This window comes from Chiloscyllium plagiosum, unplaced genomic scaffold, assembly GCF_037043375.1.
Source record: "Chiloscyllium plagiosum isolate Xiang-an unplaced genomic scaffold, Cpla_swu_hap1 HiC_scaffold_11, whole genome shotgun sequence".
In the NCBI taxonomy this organism is placed as follows: Eukaryota; Metazoa; Chordata; class Chondrichthyes; order Orectolobiformes; family Hemiscylliidae; genus Chiloscyllium; species Chiloscyllium plagiosum.
This window is the reverse complement of record NW_028270149.1, coordinates 46,243,950-46,263,063: the sequence shown is the minus strand read 5'-3', so window position 1 is coordinate 46,263,063 and position 19,114 is coordinate 46,243,950. Positions and strand designations below refer to the sequence as shown.

Genomic DNA, 19,114 nt, shown 5'->3' with positions numbered 1-19,114 from the left:
TTTCACTCAGATAGATCATTGGCTGAATTGTATTTCTTTTTTGGCTAAGTTCCAGTTTCGGTGGTTTGTTTTGGAGAGATTTCCCTTGCAAGACCAAGTGAGATTTTTTGCTGTATCTTATCAAACTCACTGCATCAACTGCCTAGCTTAGGTCATCCTTCTTACCTGATTCTAGCCCCAGTTTACCACACGCCATTCCCAGAACTCACTATTCAGCACATATCTATTGAAATACCAGTATCCTTGGTGTTGCACCATCTTTAAAGGGCTGTTATGCTAATGGACAAGGATTAGTTATTTGGCTTTCTCCCTCACTGGCAACACAATGGCAGAGTAGCCATAAACCATGTGTGTTTGGTAAGATAGGAAACTGAGCATTAATTAGGTGAGCTAACAAGATATTTAATAAGCATTAATCCCCTCATATAGTAACTCGTCACTGCTTAGCGTGAATTTTGTTTTGCTATCTGGTAGATGTATAAAAGATGCAGGAAGGTATTCCCAACGTTGAGATAGGCCTCACCAAAGTTCTCGTGTGATGCTGCCACATTCCTCGCCATAGCCAAGATGTTCAGGCCCTTATAAGATTATGACCCGTATGTTTAAATGGTGCATGAAAAGAACAAAAGTCACAAAGATACGTAGCAATCACTTCTGTGAAATTGAAGTTTGGGTGTATTTTTAGGATACAGCTAAGTGACTTTTACTATTCATTTACCTTGTGTTATACTTACTTCGATATGAGAAAACGGTGACCAAATTGTTGCATTTAATTTTCACCAGTCATATCTTAATTTTAATTTTTGACTTTAATTTTAATTTTTGATCGGGGAAGAAAACAGCAAAACCTGGAAAGGACTGGTCTAAACTCATTTTGAATGCCTGAAAATGGAACTCCAGTTCAGATCAATAACTTTATTTCCAAATCATATTGGTTTTTAACTGATTTTCATTCTTATTATAAAACTTTCTGTTTTCATTTCCTGGAATCATTATTTTACTTTAATTTGTTTTTGCTCTCTTACACTGACCTTGCTAGATTTTGAAAACTCTGTGCTTTGTCTGAGTAATGCCTATTTTCCATCAAGGCAATATATTACAACATAGAGACAGACAGCCAAATCAGTCAGCTTTCCTATCTTTGTATTCACAATACAATAAAATTAAAACATTCAATGAGCCTCAAAATTGACCCCAATGGTTTCTCACTAGACTGTTTGAATAATTAGTACTAGACTTCATGAATAACTGGCAACAGACACCAGGTTGATAGCTTTAAAGAACAGTTTAACCATTTATTAGTAATACAGTAGCTTCAGATGAGCAAAGTTAAACCACGAGGTAATCCAATAAATGTTTTAAATCCAATTTTCTTTGATTCTAAATCCCAGTTACAAAAGCAAATAGTTACAAGATAAATGTAAAAAGAAAAAAAAAATATTTGCAACTGATCGCTTCACTTAAGCAGGCTTCTTGACCATTACATCATAGGGATAAAGGGTTCCATCATGTTTTGTTTCTGAAGGCACCAATGCATACAACTAGCTTTCAGTTGGTTCTGATGAATATCTGATTGACACTTACGACTGAGATTCCATTTTTCTGAACTTTCAATGAGTTGTTTATGGGAAGATAATCAGGGAGTGATCAACAGGATCAAGGGTCACAGGAAGAAAGCAGGAGAGTGGAGTTGAGAAACCTATGAGCCATGAATGAATGACGGAACAGACTTAATGGACTGAATAGCCTAATTTCTGCTTCTATGTCTTATGGTCTTAAGCCTCCATTTTGTAGTTTTCAAAGACGATAATTCCTCTGACTTAAGTATAGTTCAAAAACCAGTGCAAAGTTTGTTAGTCTGGTTGTCTCCTTACAAAATTGTTAATTTTCAAACATCTGCCATCTGAGCATAATTTATTTCCAGAACCAAAATGTCAAGTGTTCTCTGAGCAAGAATCAACCTGCAATTAAATTCCAGGCCTTGTGAATGTAGGTTTGCTTGCTGAGCTGGAAGGTTCATTTTCAGACGTTTCATCACCATACTAAGTAACATCTTCAGTGAGCCTCCAGATGAAGCACTGCTAATGATTCCTGCTTTCTGTTTATATGTTTGGGTTTCTTTGGGTTGGTGATGTAATTTCCTGTTCTTTTTCTCAGGGGGTGGTAAATGGGGTCCAAGTCAATTTGTTTGCTGATAGAATTCCAGGTGGAATGCTATCCTTCTAAGAATTCTCGTGCGTGTCTCTGTTTGGCTTGTCCTAGGATGGATGTGTTGTCCTTCGAAATTGGTCCTTCCTTATCTGTATGTAAGGATACAAGTGAGAGTGGGTCATGTTGTTTTGTGTCTAGTTGATGTTCATGTCTCCTGGTGGCTAGTTTTCTGCCTGTTTGTCCAATGTAGTGTTTGTTACACTTCTTGCACAGTACTTTGTAAATGATATTAGTTTTGCTTGTTGTCTGTATTTGGTTTTTCAAGCTCATTAGCTGCTGTTTTAGTGCGTTAGTGGGTTTGTGAGCTACCATGATGCCAAGGGGTCTGAGTAGTCTGGCAGTTATTTCCAAGATGATTTTGATGTAGGGGAGAGTGGATCAGGTTTCTGGACGTATTTTGTCTGCTTGTTTGGGTTTATTGCTGAGAAATCGGCAGACAGTGTTCATTGGGTACCCATTCTTTTTGAATACGCTGTATACGTGATTTTCCTCTGCTCTGCATAGTTCCTCTGTGCTGCAGTGTGTGGTGGCTCATTGAAATAAAGTTCTGATGCAGCTTTGTTTGTGGATGTTGGGGTGATTGCTTCTGTAGTTCAATATTTGGTCCGTATGTTTTGTTTTCCTGTAGATGCTGGTTTGAAGTTCCCCAGTGGCTGTTTACTCTACTGTGACATCTAGGAATGGCAGTCTATTGTTGTTTTCCTCCTCTTTAGTGAATTTAATGCCAGTAAGGGTATTTTTGATAGTCTTGAAGGTTTTCTCTAACTTGTTTTGTTTAGTGATGACAAAGGTGTCATCCATGTAGCGGACCCAAAGTTTGGGCTGGATGGTTGGCAGAACTTTTTGTTTGAGTCTCTGCATTACTGTCTCTGCCAAGAACCCTGATATGTTCCATTGGTTTGACTGTAGGTTTTGTTGTTGAAGGTGAAGTGGGTGGTAAGGCATAGGTGCACTAGCTTGACGATACTGTCCTTCCTGATGAAGTTGATGGTGTTTGATGTATGTGTCTTTGGATCTTCTAATAGTGTAGTCAGTGTTTCCTTGGCTCGGTTGATGTTGAATGACGTGAACAGGGCTGTTACATCAAAGGAGACCATTATTTCATGCTCTTCTATCCTGGTGTTCAGGATGGAGTTCAGGAATTCTTGGGTGGAGTGGATGGAGTTGAGTGAGTCTTCTATTAAATGTTTTAGTGTTTGGAGTAGCTATTCGGCCAATCTGTAAATTGGTGTTCCAGGGAGTGAGACTATGAGTCTGACATCACCATTCCAAAGAAACCCAAACATATAAATAGAAAGCAGGAATCATCAGCAGTGCTTCATCCAGAGGCTCACTGAAGATGTTACCTAGTATGGTGACAAAACGTCTTAAAATGAACCTTCCAGCTCTGGTTGGAAACCTATATCCAGACTCTCTACCTGAGCTACAAATCTTCTCAAAACTCTCCAGACCTTGCCTTATGAACAAACATCTGTTTGTTTGTTCTCTCTTTTAAATCAAGCTGCTGCTCACAGTTGAACAAGTCACCTTCAAAACCTGCTCACAGCTCCAAAACAAAAACAATAATAAATACAATTAAAAGAAAGGTCTCAACAAATGACTAAGGTTTCTCCCCACGCAAATATAGAGACTGAAAGTAAAGCCAGGGACAGGTCAATGACAAACTCTCCCAGAGGATGGATGTTATTGACCAACTCTCATTGGCTGGTTGCTTGTAGTGGCTGATGGAAGTCAGCCACTGGACTGTTAAATTAGACAGCTCAGAAGCCACCTTTTGGAACTTGCTCAGCAGAACCTGCCAGCAAGCTATAAACCAAGTGTTCTTAAGAGAAGTCAGAACTAGTTGTTAGGGAATGTCTGGGTACGGGAAGCCCAATGTTTCTTTGTTGGACCTACAGGAGTTTTTTCTTCTCTTAGCCCATAAGAAAACATCACATATATTTTTTAAATGTACCTTACTGGGGCGCTTCTTGTCTCTGTGAAGTTTAGAGCACTATTGGTTGGTTGTGGGTGTACCATCTACTGCTGTCCTACTTGGGTGGGAGGTAAAGAGAGCAGTAGGTCAGGCACATCCAAGGAGCAGGAGAATCGACGTTTCGGGATGCTGCCTGACCTGCTGCGCTTTTCCAGCAACATATTTTCAGCTCTGATCTCCAGCGTCTGCAGTCCTCACTTTCTCCACGTAAAGAGAGCAGTCAAGCCTCATCCAGCAATGTGAGCTAATGGGTTCAAATCCCACTATTGCAGCAGGTCATATTTGAATACAATAAAAATCTGGAATTAAAAAAAAACTTGGCCTAATACTGACCATGAACAATTGCTGATTGTTTTGAAATAAAACCTGTTTGGTTCACAAACGACCTTTCGGAAGGAAATTTCTGTCCTTACCCAGTCTGGTCCAGTCTGTGTGACACCAGACCCACAGCAATATGACTAACTCTTAACTGATCTTTGGACAATAAATGCTGGCCTTACCAGTGACACTCACATCTCATGAAAGTAATAAAAAAATTGCAGTTTGCAGTGATAAGGCAAAAACTTCCTTTGTGGTAACCTTCACCTCTATGAAAAAAATCTATCTCATTTCTTGATGTTACATTCAGGAAATAGTTGTTACTGACATTGGAACCAAGAAATGAAAAGCAACCTATCTTTCCTTCAGATGTTTTCTCAAATGCATCGCGAGATGGCATTTTTGCATAATGTGCTACTCTCCTGAATTTTAAGGCTATATAGAACATAGAACATTACAGCGCAGTACAGGCCCTTTGGCCCTCGATGTTGCATCGCCCTGTCATACTAATCTGAAGCCGATCCCACTTACATTATTTCATATGTCCATTTGCCTGTCCAATGACGACTTAAATGCACTTAAAAGTTGGCGAATCTACTACCGATGCAGGCAAAGCATTCCATACTCTTACTACTCTCTGAGTAAAGAAACTACCTCTGACATCTGTCTTATAACTATCCCTCCTCACTTTAAAGTTGTGTCCCCTCGTATTTGCTGTCCCCATACTTAGAAAAAGGCTCCCCCTGTCCACCCTATCTCACCCTCTGATTATCTTGCATGTCTCTATTAAGTCACCTCTCAAACTTCTTCCCTCTAACGAGAACTGCCTCAAGGCCCTCAGCCTTTCCTCATAAGACATTCCTTCCATACCAGGCAACATCCTAGTAAATCTCCTCTGCACCCTTTCCAAAGCTTCCACATCCTTCTTATAATGCGGTGACCAGAACTGTACACAATACTCCAAGTGTGTCCGTACCAGAGCTTTGTACAGCTGCAGCATTAGCTCCTAGGTTCCAGAACTCAATCACTCTATTAATAAAGGCCAAAACACTGTATGCCTTCTTAACAACCCTGTCAATCTGGGTGGCAACTTTCAGGGATCTGTGTACATGGACACCGAGATCTCTCTGCTCATCTGCACTCCCAAGAATCCTACCATTAGCCCAGTGCTTTGCATTATGATTACTCCGGCCAAAGTGTATCACCTCACACTTGTCCACATTAAGCTTCATTTGCCACCTCTCAGCCCAGCTCTGCATCCTATCTATGTCTCTCTGCAACCTACTACATCCTTTGTCACTATCCACAACTCCACCGACCTTAGTGTCATCCGCAAATTTACTAACCCACCCTTCTAAGCCCTCATCCAGGTCATTTATAAAAATGACGAACTGCAATGGACCCAACACCGACCCTTGCGGTACGCCGCTAGTAACTGGACACCAAGATGAACATGTTCCATCAACCACAACCCTCTGTTTTCTTTCAGCAAGCCAATTACTGATCCAAACTGCTATGTCTCCCACAATCCCATTACTCCGCATTTTGTATAATAGCCTACTGTGGGCAACCTTATTGAATGCCTTGCTGAAATCCATATACACCACATCAACTGGTTTACTCTCATCTACCTGTTTGGTCACTTTGTCAAAAAAGTCAATAAGACTCATTAGGCACGACCTACCCTTCACAAAACCATGCTGACTGTCCCTAATCAGACTATTCTTTTCTAAATCCTATCTCTTATAACCTTTTCCAACACTTTACCAACAACGGAAGTGAGACTCACTGGTCTGTAATTACCAGGGTTGCCTCTACTACCCTTTTTGAACAAGGGAACCACATTTGCTATCCTCCAGTCCTCAGGCACTTTTCCTGTAGACAATGATGATTTGAAGATCAATGCCAAAGGCTCAGCAATCTCTTCCCTTGCTTCCCAGAGGATCCTAGGATAGATCCCATCTGGCCCAGGGGACTTGTCTATTTTCACACTCTGCAGTATTTCTAATACCTCTTCCTTGTGAATCTCAATCTCTTCTAGTCTAGATGCAAGTATCTCTGTATCTTCCTCGCCAACATTTTCTTTTTCTATAGTGAACACTGTCGAAAAATATTTATTTAGTGCTTCCCCTAATCTCCTCTGACTCCACACACAACTTCCCACTATTATCCTTGATTGGTCCTAATTTAACTCTCGTCATTCTTTTATTCCTGACATACCTATGGAAAGCCTTAGGGTTAACCCTGATCCTATCCACCAACAACTTCTTATGTCCCCTCCTGGCTCTTCTGAGCTTTCTTTTTAGGTCTTTCCTGACTTCCTTGTAACCCCAAGCACCCTAACTGAGTTTTCACATTTTGTGCTAACATAAGCCTTCTTCTTCTTCTTGACCAGGGATTCCACTTCCTTAGTAAACCACGGCTCACGCATTCTATATCTTCCTCCCTACCTGACAGGTACATACTTATCTAGAACACACAGGAGCTTTTCCTTGAATAAGCTCCACATTTTTAATGTGCTCATCCCCTGCAGTTTCCTTCCCCATTCTACGCTTCCTAAATCTTTCCTAATTGCATCATAATTTCCCTTCCCCCAGCTGTAACTCTTACTGGCTTTTACCCTGAATATTAGTCTTTCTGTGGAAGTAGTTCAAAATGAAGTTCTTCCTCTATTAAAAAAAACTGTGGATGCTGGAAACAAAAATGGAAATTGCTGGAGAAAATCAGTAGGACCAGCAGACTGATGAGGGGATCTGAAATGCTAACTCTGTTTTCTCCCTGCAGATGCTGTCAAACCTGCTGAGTTTTGTCAGCAGTTTCTGTTTTTGTTTCTTCTCCCGTTCTTTTGCTGTTTCGGTTACTGTGTTAAAGGCACTGTGCTGCAAGACTACATTTCTCCCCTGACGTTTAACCTACCTTCACTTAGACAGCCTGTTGCACATCTTTAGCCTTTTCTGTTCTATTATTTATGAAGCGGGAAATATTTTACTTCCTAGCATTGACATACCTCATTCTAATGAGCAAATAAAAAAAAACACAAAAATATATACAGTTCTAAAATAGACTGTACATACTGCACAGAATTCCCAGCTAAGATGTGTGATCTCATGCATTGTCCCTGTTAACATTTCTCGGTTATTCTCCTTATGGAGATTGAGAAAAACCATAACAACTTTTATCATTGAAACTTCACTTCCCACAGGTTTAACTAAAATTTTCCTTTTGCGCTGTAATCTGGAATGCAATATGAGATAAATTATGCTTACAATCCAGGATCTTTTTATTGCTGTATGCCTGATGGAGCAATTATATCCTGTAATATCTCACTTATTAACTATATTTTTATAATATCCTGTCACACTCATTAGCAGCAGCTAATACTCTGCCTCATCATTCTTGTTACCAATCTGTTTATAACAACGTGTATTATCACATTTATTAAAAGTGAATTTATAATCTCCTGCACTGTAACACTTAATAATAACCATCAAATATCTATTAGTATTACATTTATTAACAATACCTTTCTACCATCTTGTACAAGCAAATTTATTAAAAACAGTTTTATAATAACTATACAATGAGCAATCATTAATAGTAGCTCAATATTGTCCTTTGTCACATCAATTAACCATGACTTCCCGGTCATTCTGTTCTGTTACACTTGTTTTTAATAGTTTTCTGATATTCTGCAATGCCATATTATTTAAACTCACAGTTATCTTTCTCACTTAATTTGTTAGGAAAAGAGATGGAATAGGTTTTTTTGGGGCCCAATGACAATTCTGATTTTAAAAAATGCATGTTTTTGTGTTACAGCTCACAAAATAATGTTTACACCACTATACATCAAACATTTATTTGACAGTCGTCCCTAATGTTTTGATCATTGTTCAAAATGTTTTACAAAAAGAATGTGTTCCAAAGAAAGGTGAAAATCATGAAATACATCTATAGTGCTAATTTTGTTCTTGTTTATAATTCCCTCTGTGACCTTGTTCCAAGTTATCTCCACAGTTTGCTTTTCCATACTTATAAATGAGGAAGGACACCACTTCGACTGGGACAACACATCCATCCGAGGACAAGCCAAACAGAGACTTGCACAAGAATTCCTAGAAGCATGGCATTCCAACCAGAACTCTATCAACAAACACGTTGATTTAGACCCCATCTACCACCCACTGAGAAAAAGAACTGGAAATGATGTCACCACAGGAAATGACATCACCAACCCAAAGAAACCCAAACATATAAATAGAAAGCAGGAATTATCAATGGTGCTTCGTCTGGAGGCCCACTGAAGGTGTTACTTAGTAGGAGGACGAAACGTCTGGAAATGAACCTTCCAGCACAGCAAGCAAACCTATATCCAGAACCTCAACCTGAGCTTCAAATCTTCTCAAAACTGGGTAGGTTTGCTAATTTTCTATATTCTCTTTGAAATGCCTGGCCCTTTTGCTATGCCCCAGTATTTCTTAGCTCCTTTTATCTCACAATTGGTACGAGTGTATTAAGCTGACTCAGTTGTCTTTTTTTAATCGATCCTCTTCCTCTTTCAAGGATTGCCTCAGGATCTCTCTCTTCAATCAAACTTTAGATTGTCTCCCTAATCTCTCAGATCCACCTGCCATCTGTTTTCTCTGCATATTTTTAAAAATAAAAACAGAAAGTGCTTGAGAAACTTATCAGGTCTGGCAGCATCTGTAGAGAGAGAAACAGAATTAATATTTTGAGTCTAATAAGACTCTTCAGAAAATTTTGCATTTCTTGACACTTGAAAAAAAGAGATAAAGTTCTTTGTTGAGGGCTTGAATGAAATACAGAATGAAATGGAACTGGGGACCAGGACAGTTTTGACATAGCATGAAGTGGTGCTATTGGAGACAGAGGTCAAGAGTATGTATATGGTGGAGCGTGGCAATGTGTGGATCTCAGAATGCAGCAAGAACAGCCGTCTGTCAAGCATTGTTCATTACACAGATACCCTAGGTGGATTTCAAAAGTATGAAGGATGGAGTTTCAATTGGAATCCAAATGGGGTAAAGAGAAGCTGGAAATGGTTACTGAGGAAGGAGATGTCGGTGTGAAAACGAGTTGTGGTAAACAACTTATGAAACATTAGGAGTGAATGAAAATGAACAAGCTGCATAATAAAACAGAATGCTGTTTCAGCAAGGAACAGAACTTCTTTAAAGTGGGAATACCTGGATGAGAAGTGGCATTGAATGAAACATTCAAATAAAAGCGAATGCTGGTGATGTAAAATAGAAACTGAAAGTGCCAGGTAAACTCAGCAGGTCTGGAAGTACCTGCTGACAGAGAAACAGAGTTAACATTTTGAGTCCCAAGATGGTGCCATATCTCCTGAATTTCTCCAGCACTTTCACTTTTTATTTCATTTCTCCGGAATCTTAGTTTGTTGATGTTTCTTAGTATGTTTTCATACATTCAAAGCACTACATAAATACAAGCATCTTAATATTATTATTAAATGACTGATTTTGAATGTGCTGCAGGACGTTGGATCTTGGATCCTGCTCCCAGTTTCCCCATTAAAGTTTCTCAGCAGTGCTAACAGCAAATAAATATGATTCAAGTGCAAAATGCAAAATATAGAATTAGGAAATGAAACTACAGAATAAGATTTTCATGGAAGATTTTTCTGATAATATAAACCTTTTGCATCAGGAGTCATTTCTGTAGCCTTCAGCTCTTGCTATTGAGTAGACAGTGTCTTTTTATTTTGGGCCTACTGTTGAGGCAGGTTCTAAACAGAACTGGAACAGATAAGACTGTCTGCTTCACAATCTAATGGTAATTGCTTGGGGAGTGTGGGTATGAACATTGCATACCTCAGAGATTACTGAATCACAAATGCAAATTCACATCATTTTTTTGACGGTCACAGGGTCGCATAATTATAGCTTCCACTTTTCTTTCCAGATTCTCCTGACATTATATGCTTTTAAAAAGACAGCTAGAACCTCCCACATCTAACCTTACATGACGTGGGATGCCAACAGAACAAATTTATTCCAAAGCACTTGAGTTACTTAACCCATCTGGCACTGAATTCTATTTGTATCCCATACCCAACATCCTCTCCATACTGTACTTGTCATACACAAAGTATGACAAATTCTTTGGAATTCAGAATTTTACTGAGGGAAATGTACAGGTTTTAGAAAGCATCAAGCCTGCTGCTACTTCAACAACTGCTAAAGAAGGCTATGAGGTGCAAATGGTTTCCAGGACAGGTCTTCCATGCAGCTTGAGTATCCACAGAGTGTAATTTGGAAATAAAATTTTGATATTGTCAAAGAAAAGTCTTTTTTAAACATACATACAGGGGAACCTTGATTATCCGAACGACATGGACGGGCAGTATTTCGTTCGGATAATCAATTATTCGGTTAATCGATTAAATGCCTTTCCTCTTGGGCTCGGAGCTTTAAAAGTCTGTTCCCCATTCTGGAGACTAGGCAGCAGCACACTGTGCAAGTCACCTCCACCCCGGTCTAATGCGTTCCCCCTCCTCCACCAAACACCGCTCCCTGCCCAACCCCATCCAGCACAGCCTCCCATCCCCAACACCGCTCCCCCACACCACAAACCCGTCCAATACTGCCCCACAACCGTCCAAAACCACCCCTCGGGCCCCAACCCCATCCAACACCACCCCTCCTACCTCTTGCTCCCCAACACCGCCCCCTGATCCCCCAACACCGTCCAACACTACCCCCAAACCGCACCCCACCCAGCCCCGTCTAACACCGCCCCCGCCACTCAATACCACCCCCGCCCCAACCCTGTCCAGCACCGACTCCCATCCCCCACCCGCCCTCAACCCCGTCCAGTATTGCTCCCCGATCCCCATCCAGCACAGCCCCCGTCCCCGCCCCCTCCCCAGTGCAGCCGAACTGGTCACCAATAATATGACTGCTGCTGTTGCTGCCTTTGTGGGGTAAGTCTCCAAATAGTACGCGTACACACACACACACACACACACACACACACACACACACACACACACACACACACACACACACACACACACACACACACACACACACACACACACACACACACACACACACACACACACACACAACGTTTTGACAGGTTTCACCTCTGCCCTGTACAGCACAATGTTGGAAAGATTATCTGGGAAAGGTACACCCCTCTATAGAACTCCAGGGAAAGTGTGTGGAGAGAGAGAGGGCGGGAGGTCAGTCATTTGGAGACTGTGCCTGTTTAATCACTGTAAACAAAAGACGCGACGATCAGTGTTGGAAACACGTCTTTGATGAGATCTCCTTCAGATAATCCGATTTTCGGATAATTGGTATTCGGATAATCAAGATTCCTCTGAAATTGCAAATATTAGCCTTTTAGTATTTTCGTAGCAAGACCTTAAAATTTCATGGAGATATGAGCACAAAGCTTGCAATCTGCATTCATTTACCCAAGCTGCGACTGAATTTCTCAGTAGCACTAATGATTCTGGAATTTCAGAGATGTCACAATTATTAAAATTAAGTTCCTCTTGTGGCACAATGGTAGTGTGCCTTCCCCTGGACTGGGAGGCTAGGTACCAGTCCCACCTGCTCCAGAAGTGAGTAATAATATCTCTGAACAGATTGACTAGAAAAATAGGTTAAAATTAATTTCACCCAGCCACTAAGAGTAATCTTTTATGCGGTGAATCTAGTAACTATAAACTGGTGAAAGGTTGGAACCAAATAGCTGGGAACACTGAGTGATTAGAGAATCCACAATTGAAGAGATTAGGGAGTGAGTAGGGAATCTAAAAGTGAAGGGAACAAGGAGTGAGTAGTGAATCTATAACTGAAGAGAACAGGAAGGATGGAGAGATAGTCTTGAGTTAAAGCAATAACGTAAAGGCTGTGTTTGTGACACCACAATGGCAGGGGACATCCTCACAGTCTATGCAGTTGTGATGTGTATGAAGTTGCAATGCCTATGAAGTCAGTGCCAGTGATGCTGCAAGGACTTGGCCAATAGCTTCATGCTTATTTATTTCATTCAACAGTCTGGTGGCCTGAAATGAGATACAAAACCACTGACTCAAAAGGAGCAATCTGAAAGAGCTCCATCTCATTCCGATACACTCTCAAAGAAGTGGCAAGCCAGTCAGTGAGAGGAACAGCAAGGGTGCCAAGCAACAACAGAATGGCCAGCTGGATTGTTGGATGTGCAGCTAGTGCTGAGGGGGGCACTAGTAGCTTGGCAAGGGAGAGGAATTAACAAAGGCTGCATATTTCCTGTTCAAGTGTGGCATGGGAATACAATGATGATGTCAATGCCATCAACTTCCTGTTCAAGTACATTGGCAGGAGATAAGCCATTATGTAAAACAGCAATTGCAATTCACAGCACATTTTATAAATTAGCTGACTTTCATTTCCATTGTCAACACCAGGACAGGGTCTGCCAACTTGTACCGTCACTTTTTTCACTATTGCACAAAATCAAAATTAACCCCAGGAAGAAAGAGAGCAAAATTTGGGTAAGGTAGAGAAAACATAGGGAATCATATCATGATATTTGCGGATTGGAGTTGAGCAATGTAGATGTGAGAAAGTAATAAAAACTTATATTAAAATGCCCAGTCAACCAGTGAGAGAGCAGGCAGGAGGAGCTGTAGGTACCTGAAGGTAAATGTGAGTATTACCTGGAGCAGCACCACTCAGAATTCTGACACTTGTGATACTGAAATCTGGAGATCATGATAAACATCTTGGATTGCAAAAGCCAGGACAAATACACAATGGATACACAAATACACGCATGAACTGGAATTTCTCTTACCATTATTTCAGGACTAGCTTAAGTCATTTGTTTTATATGTGTTACTTTAAATGGATGAAAACGTAATCTGTAGTTACTACAAAATGCTGCATTCATAACCATTCTTAACTTTCTTCTCACTAAGTCGAGATTGATTCACAAATTAATAAAATTCCACATGATATGTTTTAATTTCCTCAAATTCATTTTGGGTTGCACGTGACAGATACATCCTCATGTCATCAGAATGGGAAGGACAACCACATAAAATCTAAAGCAAAAAATAGGTTCAATCATGATGAACATTAAATGTGTTTATCACATATTACTTACTAACTAGTCATATTACATTTGAGATACTTGACGTTCTCTTGTGAGAGACATTAGCCTCAACTTAAGAAAAAGTTTATAACATTTTCATGCAGCTTTGCTAACAAATGCTTTCAGGTTAAAAGTATATCAGTCAACACAGACCAGTCAAAGTTATATTAATGAGGATGGAGGGATATGCATTGTCTCTCACCTTATTTAATGGCTTTTCCATTTCCTGGGGGCCATGTTAGAGTCGGAGCAAATGATGAAAATATCTGTAGTTTGCTCCTGTGCTTTTTTTGACTGGGGTCTGGCTCCTTCGTCAATTAAAATGTTCCAATATCTGAGAGCTGAAAATCATCTCATTGTTAAATCATTTTGCTGGTCTTAGACCATAAGATCATAAGAAGTTGGCCTTTCAGCTATGATCTGATAATCTTCAACTCCACTTCCCTGCTTTTTTTCACATAACCTTGATTCCCTTATAGATTAAAAACCAACCTTGAATATATTAAAGACACAGCCTCAAGAGCACCCTATGGTGAAGAATTCTACAGATTCACTACTTTCTGAGAGAAGAAATTCCTCCTCATCTCTGTCTTTAAAGGGCAACCCCATACTCTGAGATTATGCCCTCTGGTCTTAGACTCACCCACGTAGGGAAATAACTGTTCTGCACTTACTGTGTCAAGGCCCCTATGAATCTTGAATGCTTCAGAAGGTCACCCCTCATTCTTCAAAGCTCGAATGAGTACAGATCATACCCTGAAAGCATACGTCAAACTCTCCTCGTAATATAATTCTTCTATGCTGAGGATCATCCAAGTGAATCTTCTCTAGACTGTATCCAATACCAGTACATCTTTCCTCAGATTCACTTTCAGAATGGTAGGCTTGACTAGTGCGTACTGTAGGGATTAGTGCTTGTAACTCAGTGATTCACAATAGACATTAATGATTTAGATGAAGGAACTAAACATAATATCCCAAAATTTAGAGACAATACAGAGATTGGTGTGACAGTAAGCTGTAAGGTGGACACAGAGATGCTTCAGTGTGATTTGGACAAGTTGAAAGAATGGGCAAATACATGCCAGATGAAGTATAGTGTGGATAAATATGAGGTTATTCAATTTGGTAGCAAAAACAAGAAGGCAGATTGTTATCTGAATAGTGATAGATTGGGAAACGGGGCGGGGAGTGTGCAGCAAGATCTGGATGTTCTTGTACACTGGTCACTGAAAGTAAACATGCAGTTCCAGCAGATAGTGAAAAATGATATGTTAGCCTTCATAGCAAGAGATTCGAGTACAGGAGCAGGAATATTTCGCTGCAATTGTACACAGGTCTGTTGAGACCACACCTGGAGTAGTGTGTACAGTTATGGTCTCCTTATCTGAGGAAGGATGTTGTGACTATGGAGAAAGTGCAGCAAAGGTTACCAATTTAATTCCTGGGATAGCAGGATTAATGCATGAAGAGAGATTGAATCGATTAGGACTGTATTCACTGGAATTTATAACCATGGGTATTTCAGAGAAATCTATACAATTCTAACAGGACCAGAGAGGGGAAATGAAGGAAGGATGCTCCCAATGACTGTAGAGTCCAGAACCAGGGGTCACAGTCTAAGGATATGGGAGGGGACTTTTAGGACGGAGATGAGGTGAAATCTCTTTACCCAGAGAGTGGTGAGTCTGCCACAGAAACAGTTGAGGCCAAAACATTGAATGTTTTCAAGAAATAGTTAAATGTGGTTCTTAGGACAAAAAGAATCAAAGGATATAGGGACAGTACTAGAACAGGGTACCAAGTTGGATGATCAGACTTGATTGTACTGAATGACTTAGCAGGCTCAAAGGTCTGAATGGCCTGCTCCTGCTCCTATCTTTTGTTTGTTATTACTTCTATACAAGCAAATCCATTCCAGGTATTAGTCTTGCCACATAAAGAACAGTTCAGTGATAGCAATCCTGAGCTTTTATTATTTTGTATCTTTGTCAAGGATAAAATTGAAAATATAGTTAGCATTGTCATTGCTGGGTTGATGACTTCCAGAGCAGGTTAAACTTTTATTTCACATTTGATTTGGTAGATTTCACACTCTGTCATAGCAACCTTTGCTTTCTTCATTGGAAATGCTGGTCTCAACAGCATGTCCTCAATGTACACCTGTTTCCTTTGTTTAAGTGTTACATCAAGGTGGTTGCTCTGAAATCAAGGTAACATTCTTTGAAGACTCTTAGGAGCCATTCATGGTGGCTTGATAAAAATGCTTTGAAGTAACTTGTGGGTCAGATTCAACTGTTGCTTTATCTCTTCAAAGTAGACACTGTTGAAAATGTTTATAAGCAGAGGCAATGGCCAGGCACCCATTCTTGATCTCAGCATTGCATCATTCCATTTGTATTAATAGCCTGGATATAAATGCAACCAGTTATTTGTGATACATTAAGGTTACTCGAAGGCACTGCAAGTTTACTTTATTATTCATATCAGCACTCATATATTTCAGCACCACCATTGCCGCATCAAGTTGGTTGATTTTAGATAATGATGCTCTTTTTCTGTATACCAATAGCACTGCATGTCCTTAGCAGTGAGATGATGTAATGGTTCATACTCTAATAACAAATTAGGTAAGAGCTTTCCTAAATAATCATTGCACTGCCTTTAGATCTGTTGGTTGCCACATTGCTGTCACATCTCTTCTTTTCAGGATCTAACCATAGTTATTTGGTTTCCATACACGGCCTATGTACTTGACTGCAGACATCTTTAATTTTATTTTTCCTTCTTCTTCAGCTTCAGGTTCATCTGATGAGCTCTGTTGAACAGCCTCACTAAATTTTCATCACAGTTGGCATGCAATTCGTCCATTGTGGCTACACATCTATAAATGTGACTTTTGCTCTGTGAAAAGCTGATTAACTATCTCATGTTGTCTGCATTAAGACTCCTCTGGAGCCATGCACTTGCCGTAAGATCACAGGATCTTATTTCCTAACATCTACTCTGTCCAGGCCATTCAGTATTCTGTATGTTTCAATTAGGTCCCCCCTCCTCCTTCTAAACTCAATCAAATATAAACTCAGAGTACTCAAACGTTCCTCATATGTTAAGCTTTTAATTCCTGGGACTATTCTAGTGAATCTCCTCTGAACATGCTCCAGGGCCAGTACATTCTTCCCGAAATGTGGGGCCCAAACTGCATACACTACTCCAAATATCATCTGACCAGAACCTTTTAGAGCCTCAGAAGTACATCCCTGCTTTTATATTCAAGTCCTCTCAAAATGAATACCAACATTGCATTTGCCTTCCAAACAACCTGCAAGTTTATTCTGAGAGAATCCTGGACTAAACTCCAAAGTCTCTTTGCAATTCAGACTTCTGAATTTTCTCCCCATTTAGAAAATAGTCCATGCCTCTATTCTTTCTACAAATGTGCTTGACCTCACACTTTCCCACGTTGTACTCCATCTGCCACTTTTCCCACTCACCTAACCTATTCAAATCCTTCTGCAGCCTCCCTACCTCCTCAATGCTACTTGTCCCTCTAGCTATCTTTGTAATGGTGAAACAGGTGGACATTTCTGCAGCAACAGATATGGCATCAGGAAGACATGTTGTCTCCTGTGTGCTGGGCTTAAGGATATCAGTGAATGGTTGCAGGACATTCTAAATGGGAATGGTAAACAGCCAGAGATCGTGGTCTACTTTGGAACCAATGCCATTGCCAAAAAGAGGTGTTGCAAGTAGACTACAGGGGACTACCAACTAAATTACAAAGCACAAGGTAATACACATAAAATCACAAAGGTAATAATGCCAATATCATGTGCTTACAAGCTCTGGAGTAGGAGAATAGACCGAATGAATGCATGGCTGGAGGTAAGAATTTAGTTCCTATGGCATTGGGCCAATTCTGGGGAAGGTGGAACCTGTACAGTACAAGCTGGACAGGATGCAACCCAGCAGGACTGGAACTAATATCCTCAGAGTGCTTCGATAGTCATGTGGAAAATCAAGGTTATAGTACAAAAAAAGTGTAAAATGCTAAAAAGGCAAATAAAGAAATCATATCTGAAATCATACAATATTCACAATAAGATGGATGAATTAATAATGCAAATTGTTGTAAACAGCTATGATATAATTGTGATTTCAAACACCTAGCCATAGGGTAACCAGGGCTGGGAACTGAATATCCAAAGGCAATCAGTAGTTAGGAAAGACAGTCAAAAAGGAAAGGCAGGTCGGATACTGTTGCTAGCAAAGGATGAAATAAGTGCAATAGTGAGAAAAGTTACTGATTTGAAAAATCTAGGTGTTGAATCTGGATAGAGCTAAGAACCAATGGGTAGATTTCCAAACAACGTAGGTAATGTAAAGGACAGTATTAACGGAAATTAGATGCGCAAAGAACAAGGGTAAAACAGTATTCATGGATAATTTTAACCTACATATGAACTGGGCAAACCAATTGTGCAATAATATGGTGATAGATATATTTTTGGAATGTATACAAGGTGTTGTGTTTTAGATCAGGTAGCTGGTGGAATGAACTAGGGAAACAACTATCCAAGATTTGGTATAGTGCAACGAGAAGGGGTTCATTAATAAGCATGTTGTGTGAGGACCTTTAGGGAAGAGTGACCACTCATGATAGAATTCTTCGCTGGAATAGAAAATGAAATGGTCTAGTTAGAAGTTAGTGTCATAAATATTAGGAGTAATGATTCAAATGGAAGGACATGATGTTCAACTTGTACAAGACACTTGTCAGACATTAGCTAGAATATTGTGTATAGTTGTGGGTGCCACATTATAGGAAAGATGTGAATGTATTGAAGAAAGTGTAGAAGCGATTTACATGAATGGTTCCAGAAGTAAGAAACTTCATTGTCAAGATGAGTCTCAAGTGTCATGCAGAACATCATTCAACGCAGGCAGTTTAATTTAAATATCATGCACTTCTAAACACATAGGGACCATACCATTTCAGCTTGGATGGGTGCTCAACATTTCATTACTAGAAAGATACATTTTTAACCAATCAAGTGTTCAGCTTTGAAAAATCATGCTGTGTTTGCTAAGGCATCATATTACTGCAGTAACTATTGAAAATACATTCACCAAATGCCTTATAATGTTAGAAATTACTGTTGACAATATTAATAGGCCAACATTTAACATTGTGTTATAAGATTCCATTTAAAATAACCTGGTTAATGTTAGATAACTGGCAGAAGAATATCCAAAGAATGTGTTAAATAGTTCTTAATACTATCAGCAGTAATTTCTAGACTGTACACCTTAAACAGAAATTAGCATCACTGTTGTGCTCTTACCATGTAACAGAAACAAATAGAAACATATAGTTTCAAGCAGACAGATGGGCCATGAAATTACATGCAGTGAGATGTGCCCCATTACTGCCAATGCTGTAACAGATGTGCCCATCAATTACACAACTATTTG

The 19,114-nt window shown here is 39.8% G+C and overlaps 1 protein-coding gene across 8 annotated transcripts in view; it reads right to left on the bottom strand.

Moving 5' to 3' along the window:
* dlg3 (discs, large homolog 3 (Drosophila)) overlaps positions 1-19,114 on the bottom strand; it is a 546,829-nt gene that overhangs the window by 262,636 nt on the left and 265,079 nt on the right. The gene's annotated exons all lie outside the window — the stretch shown is intronic.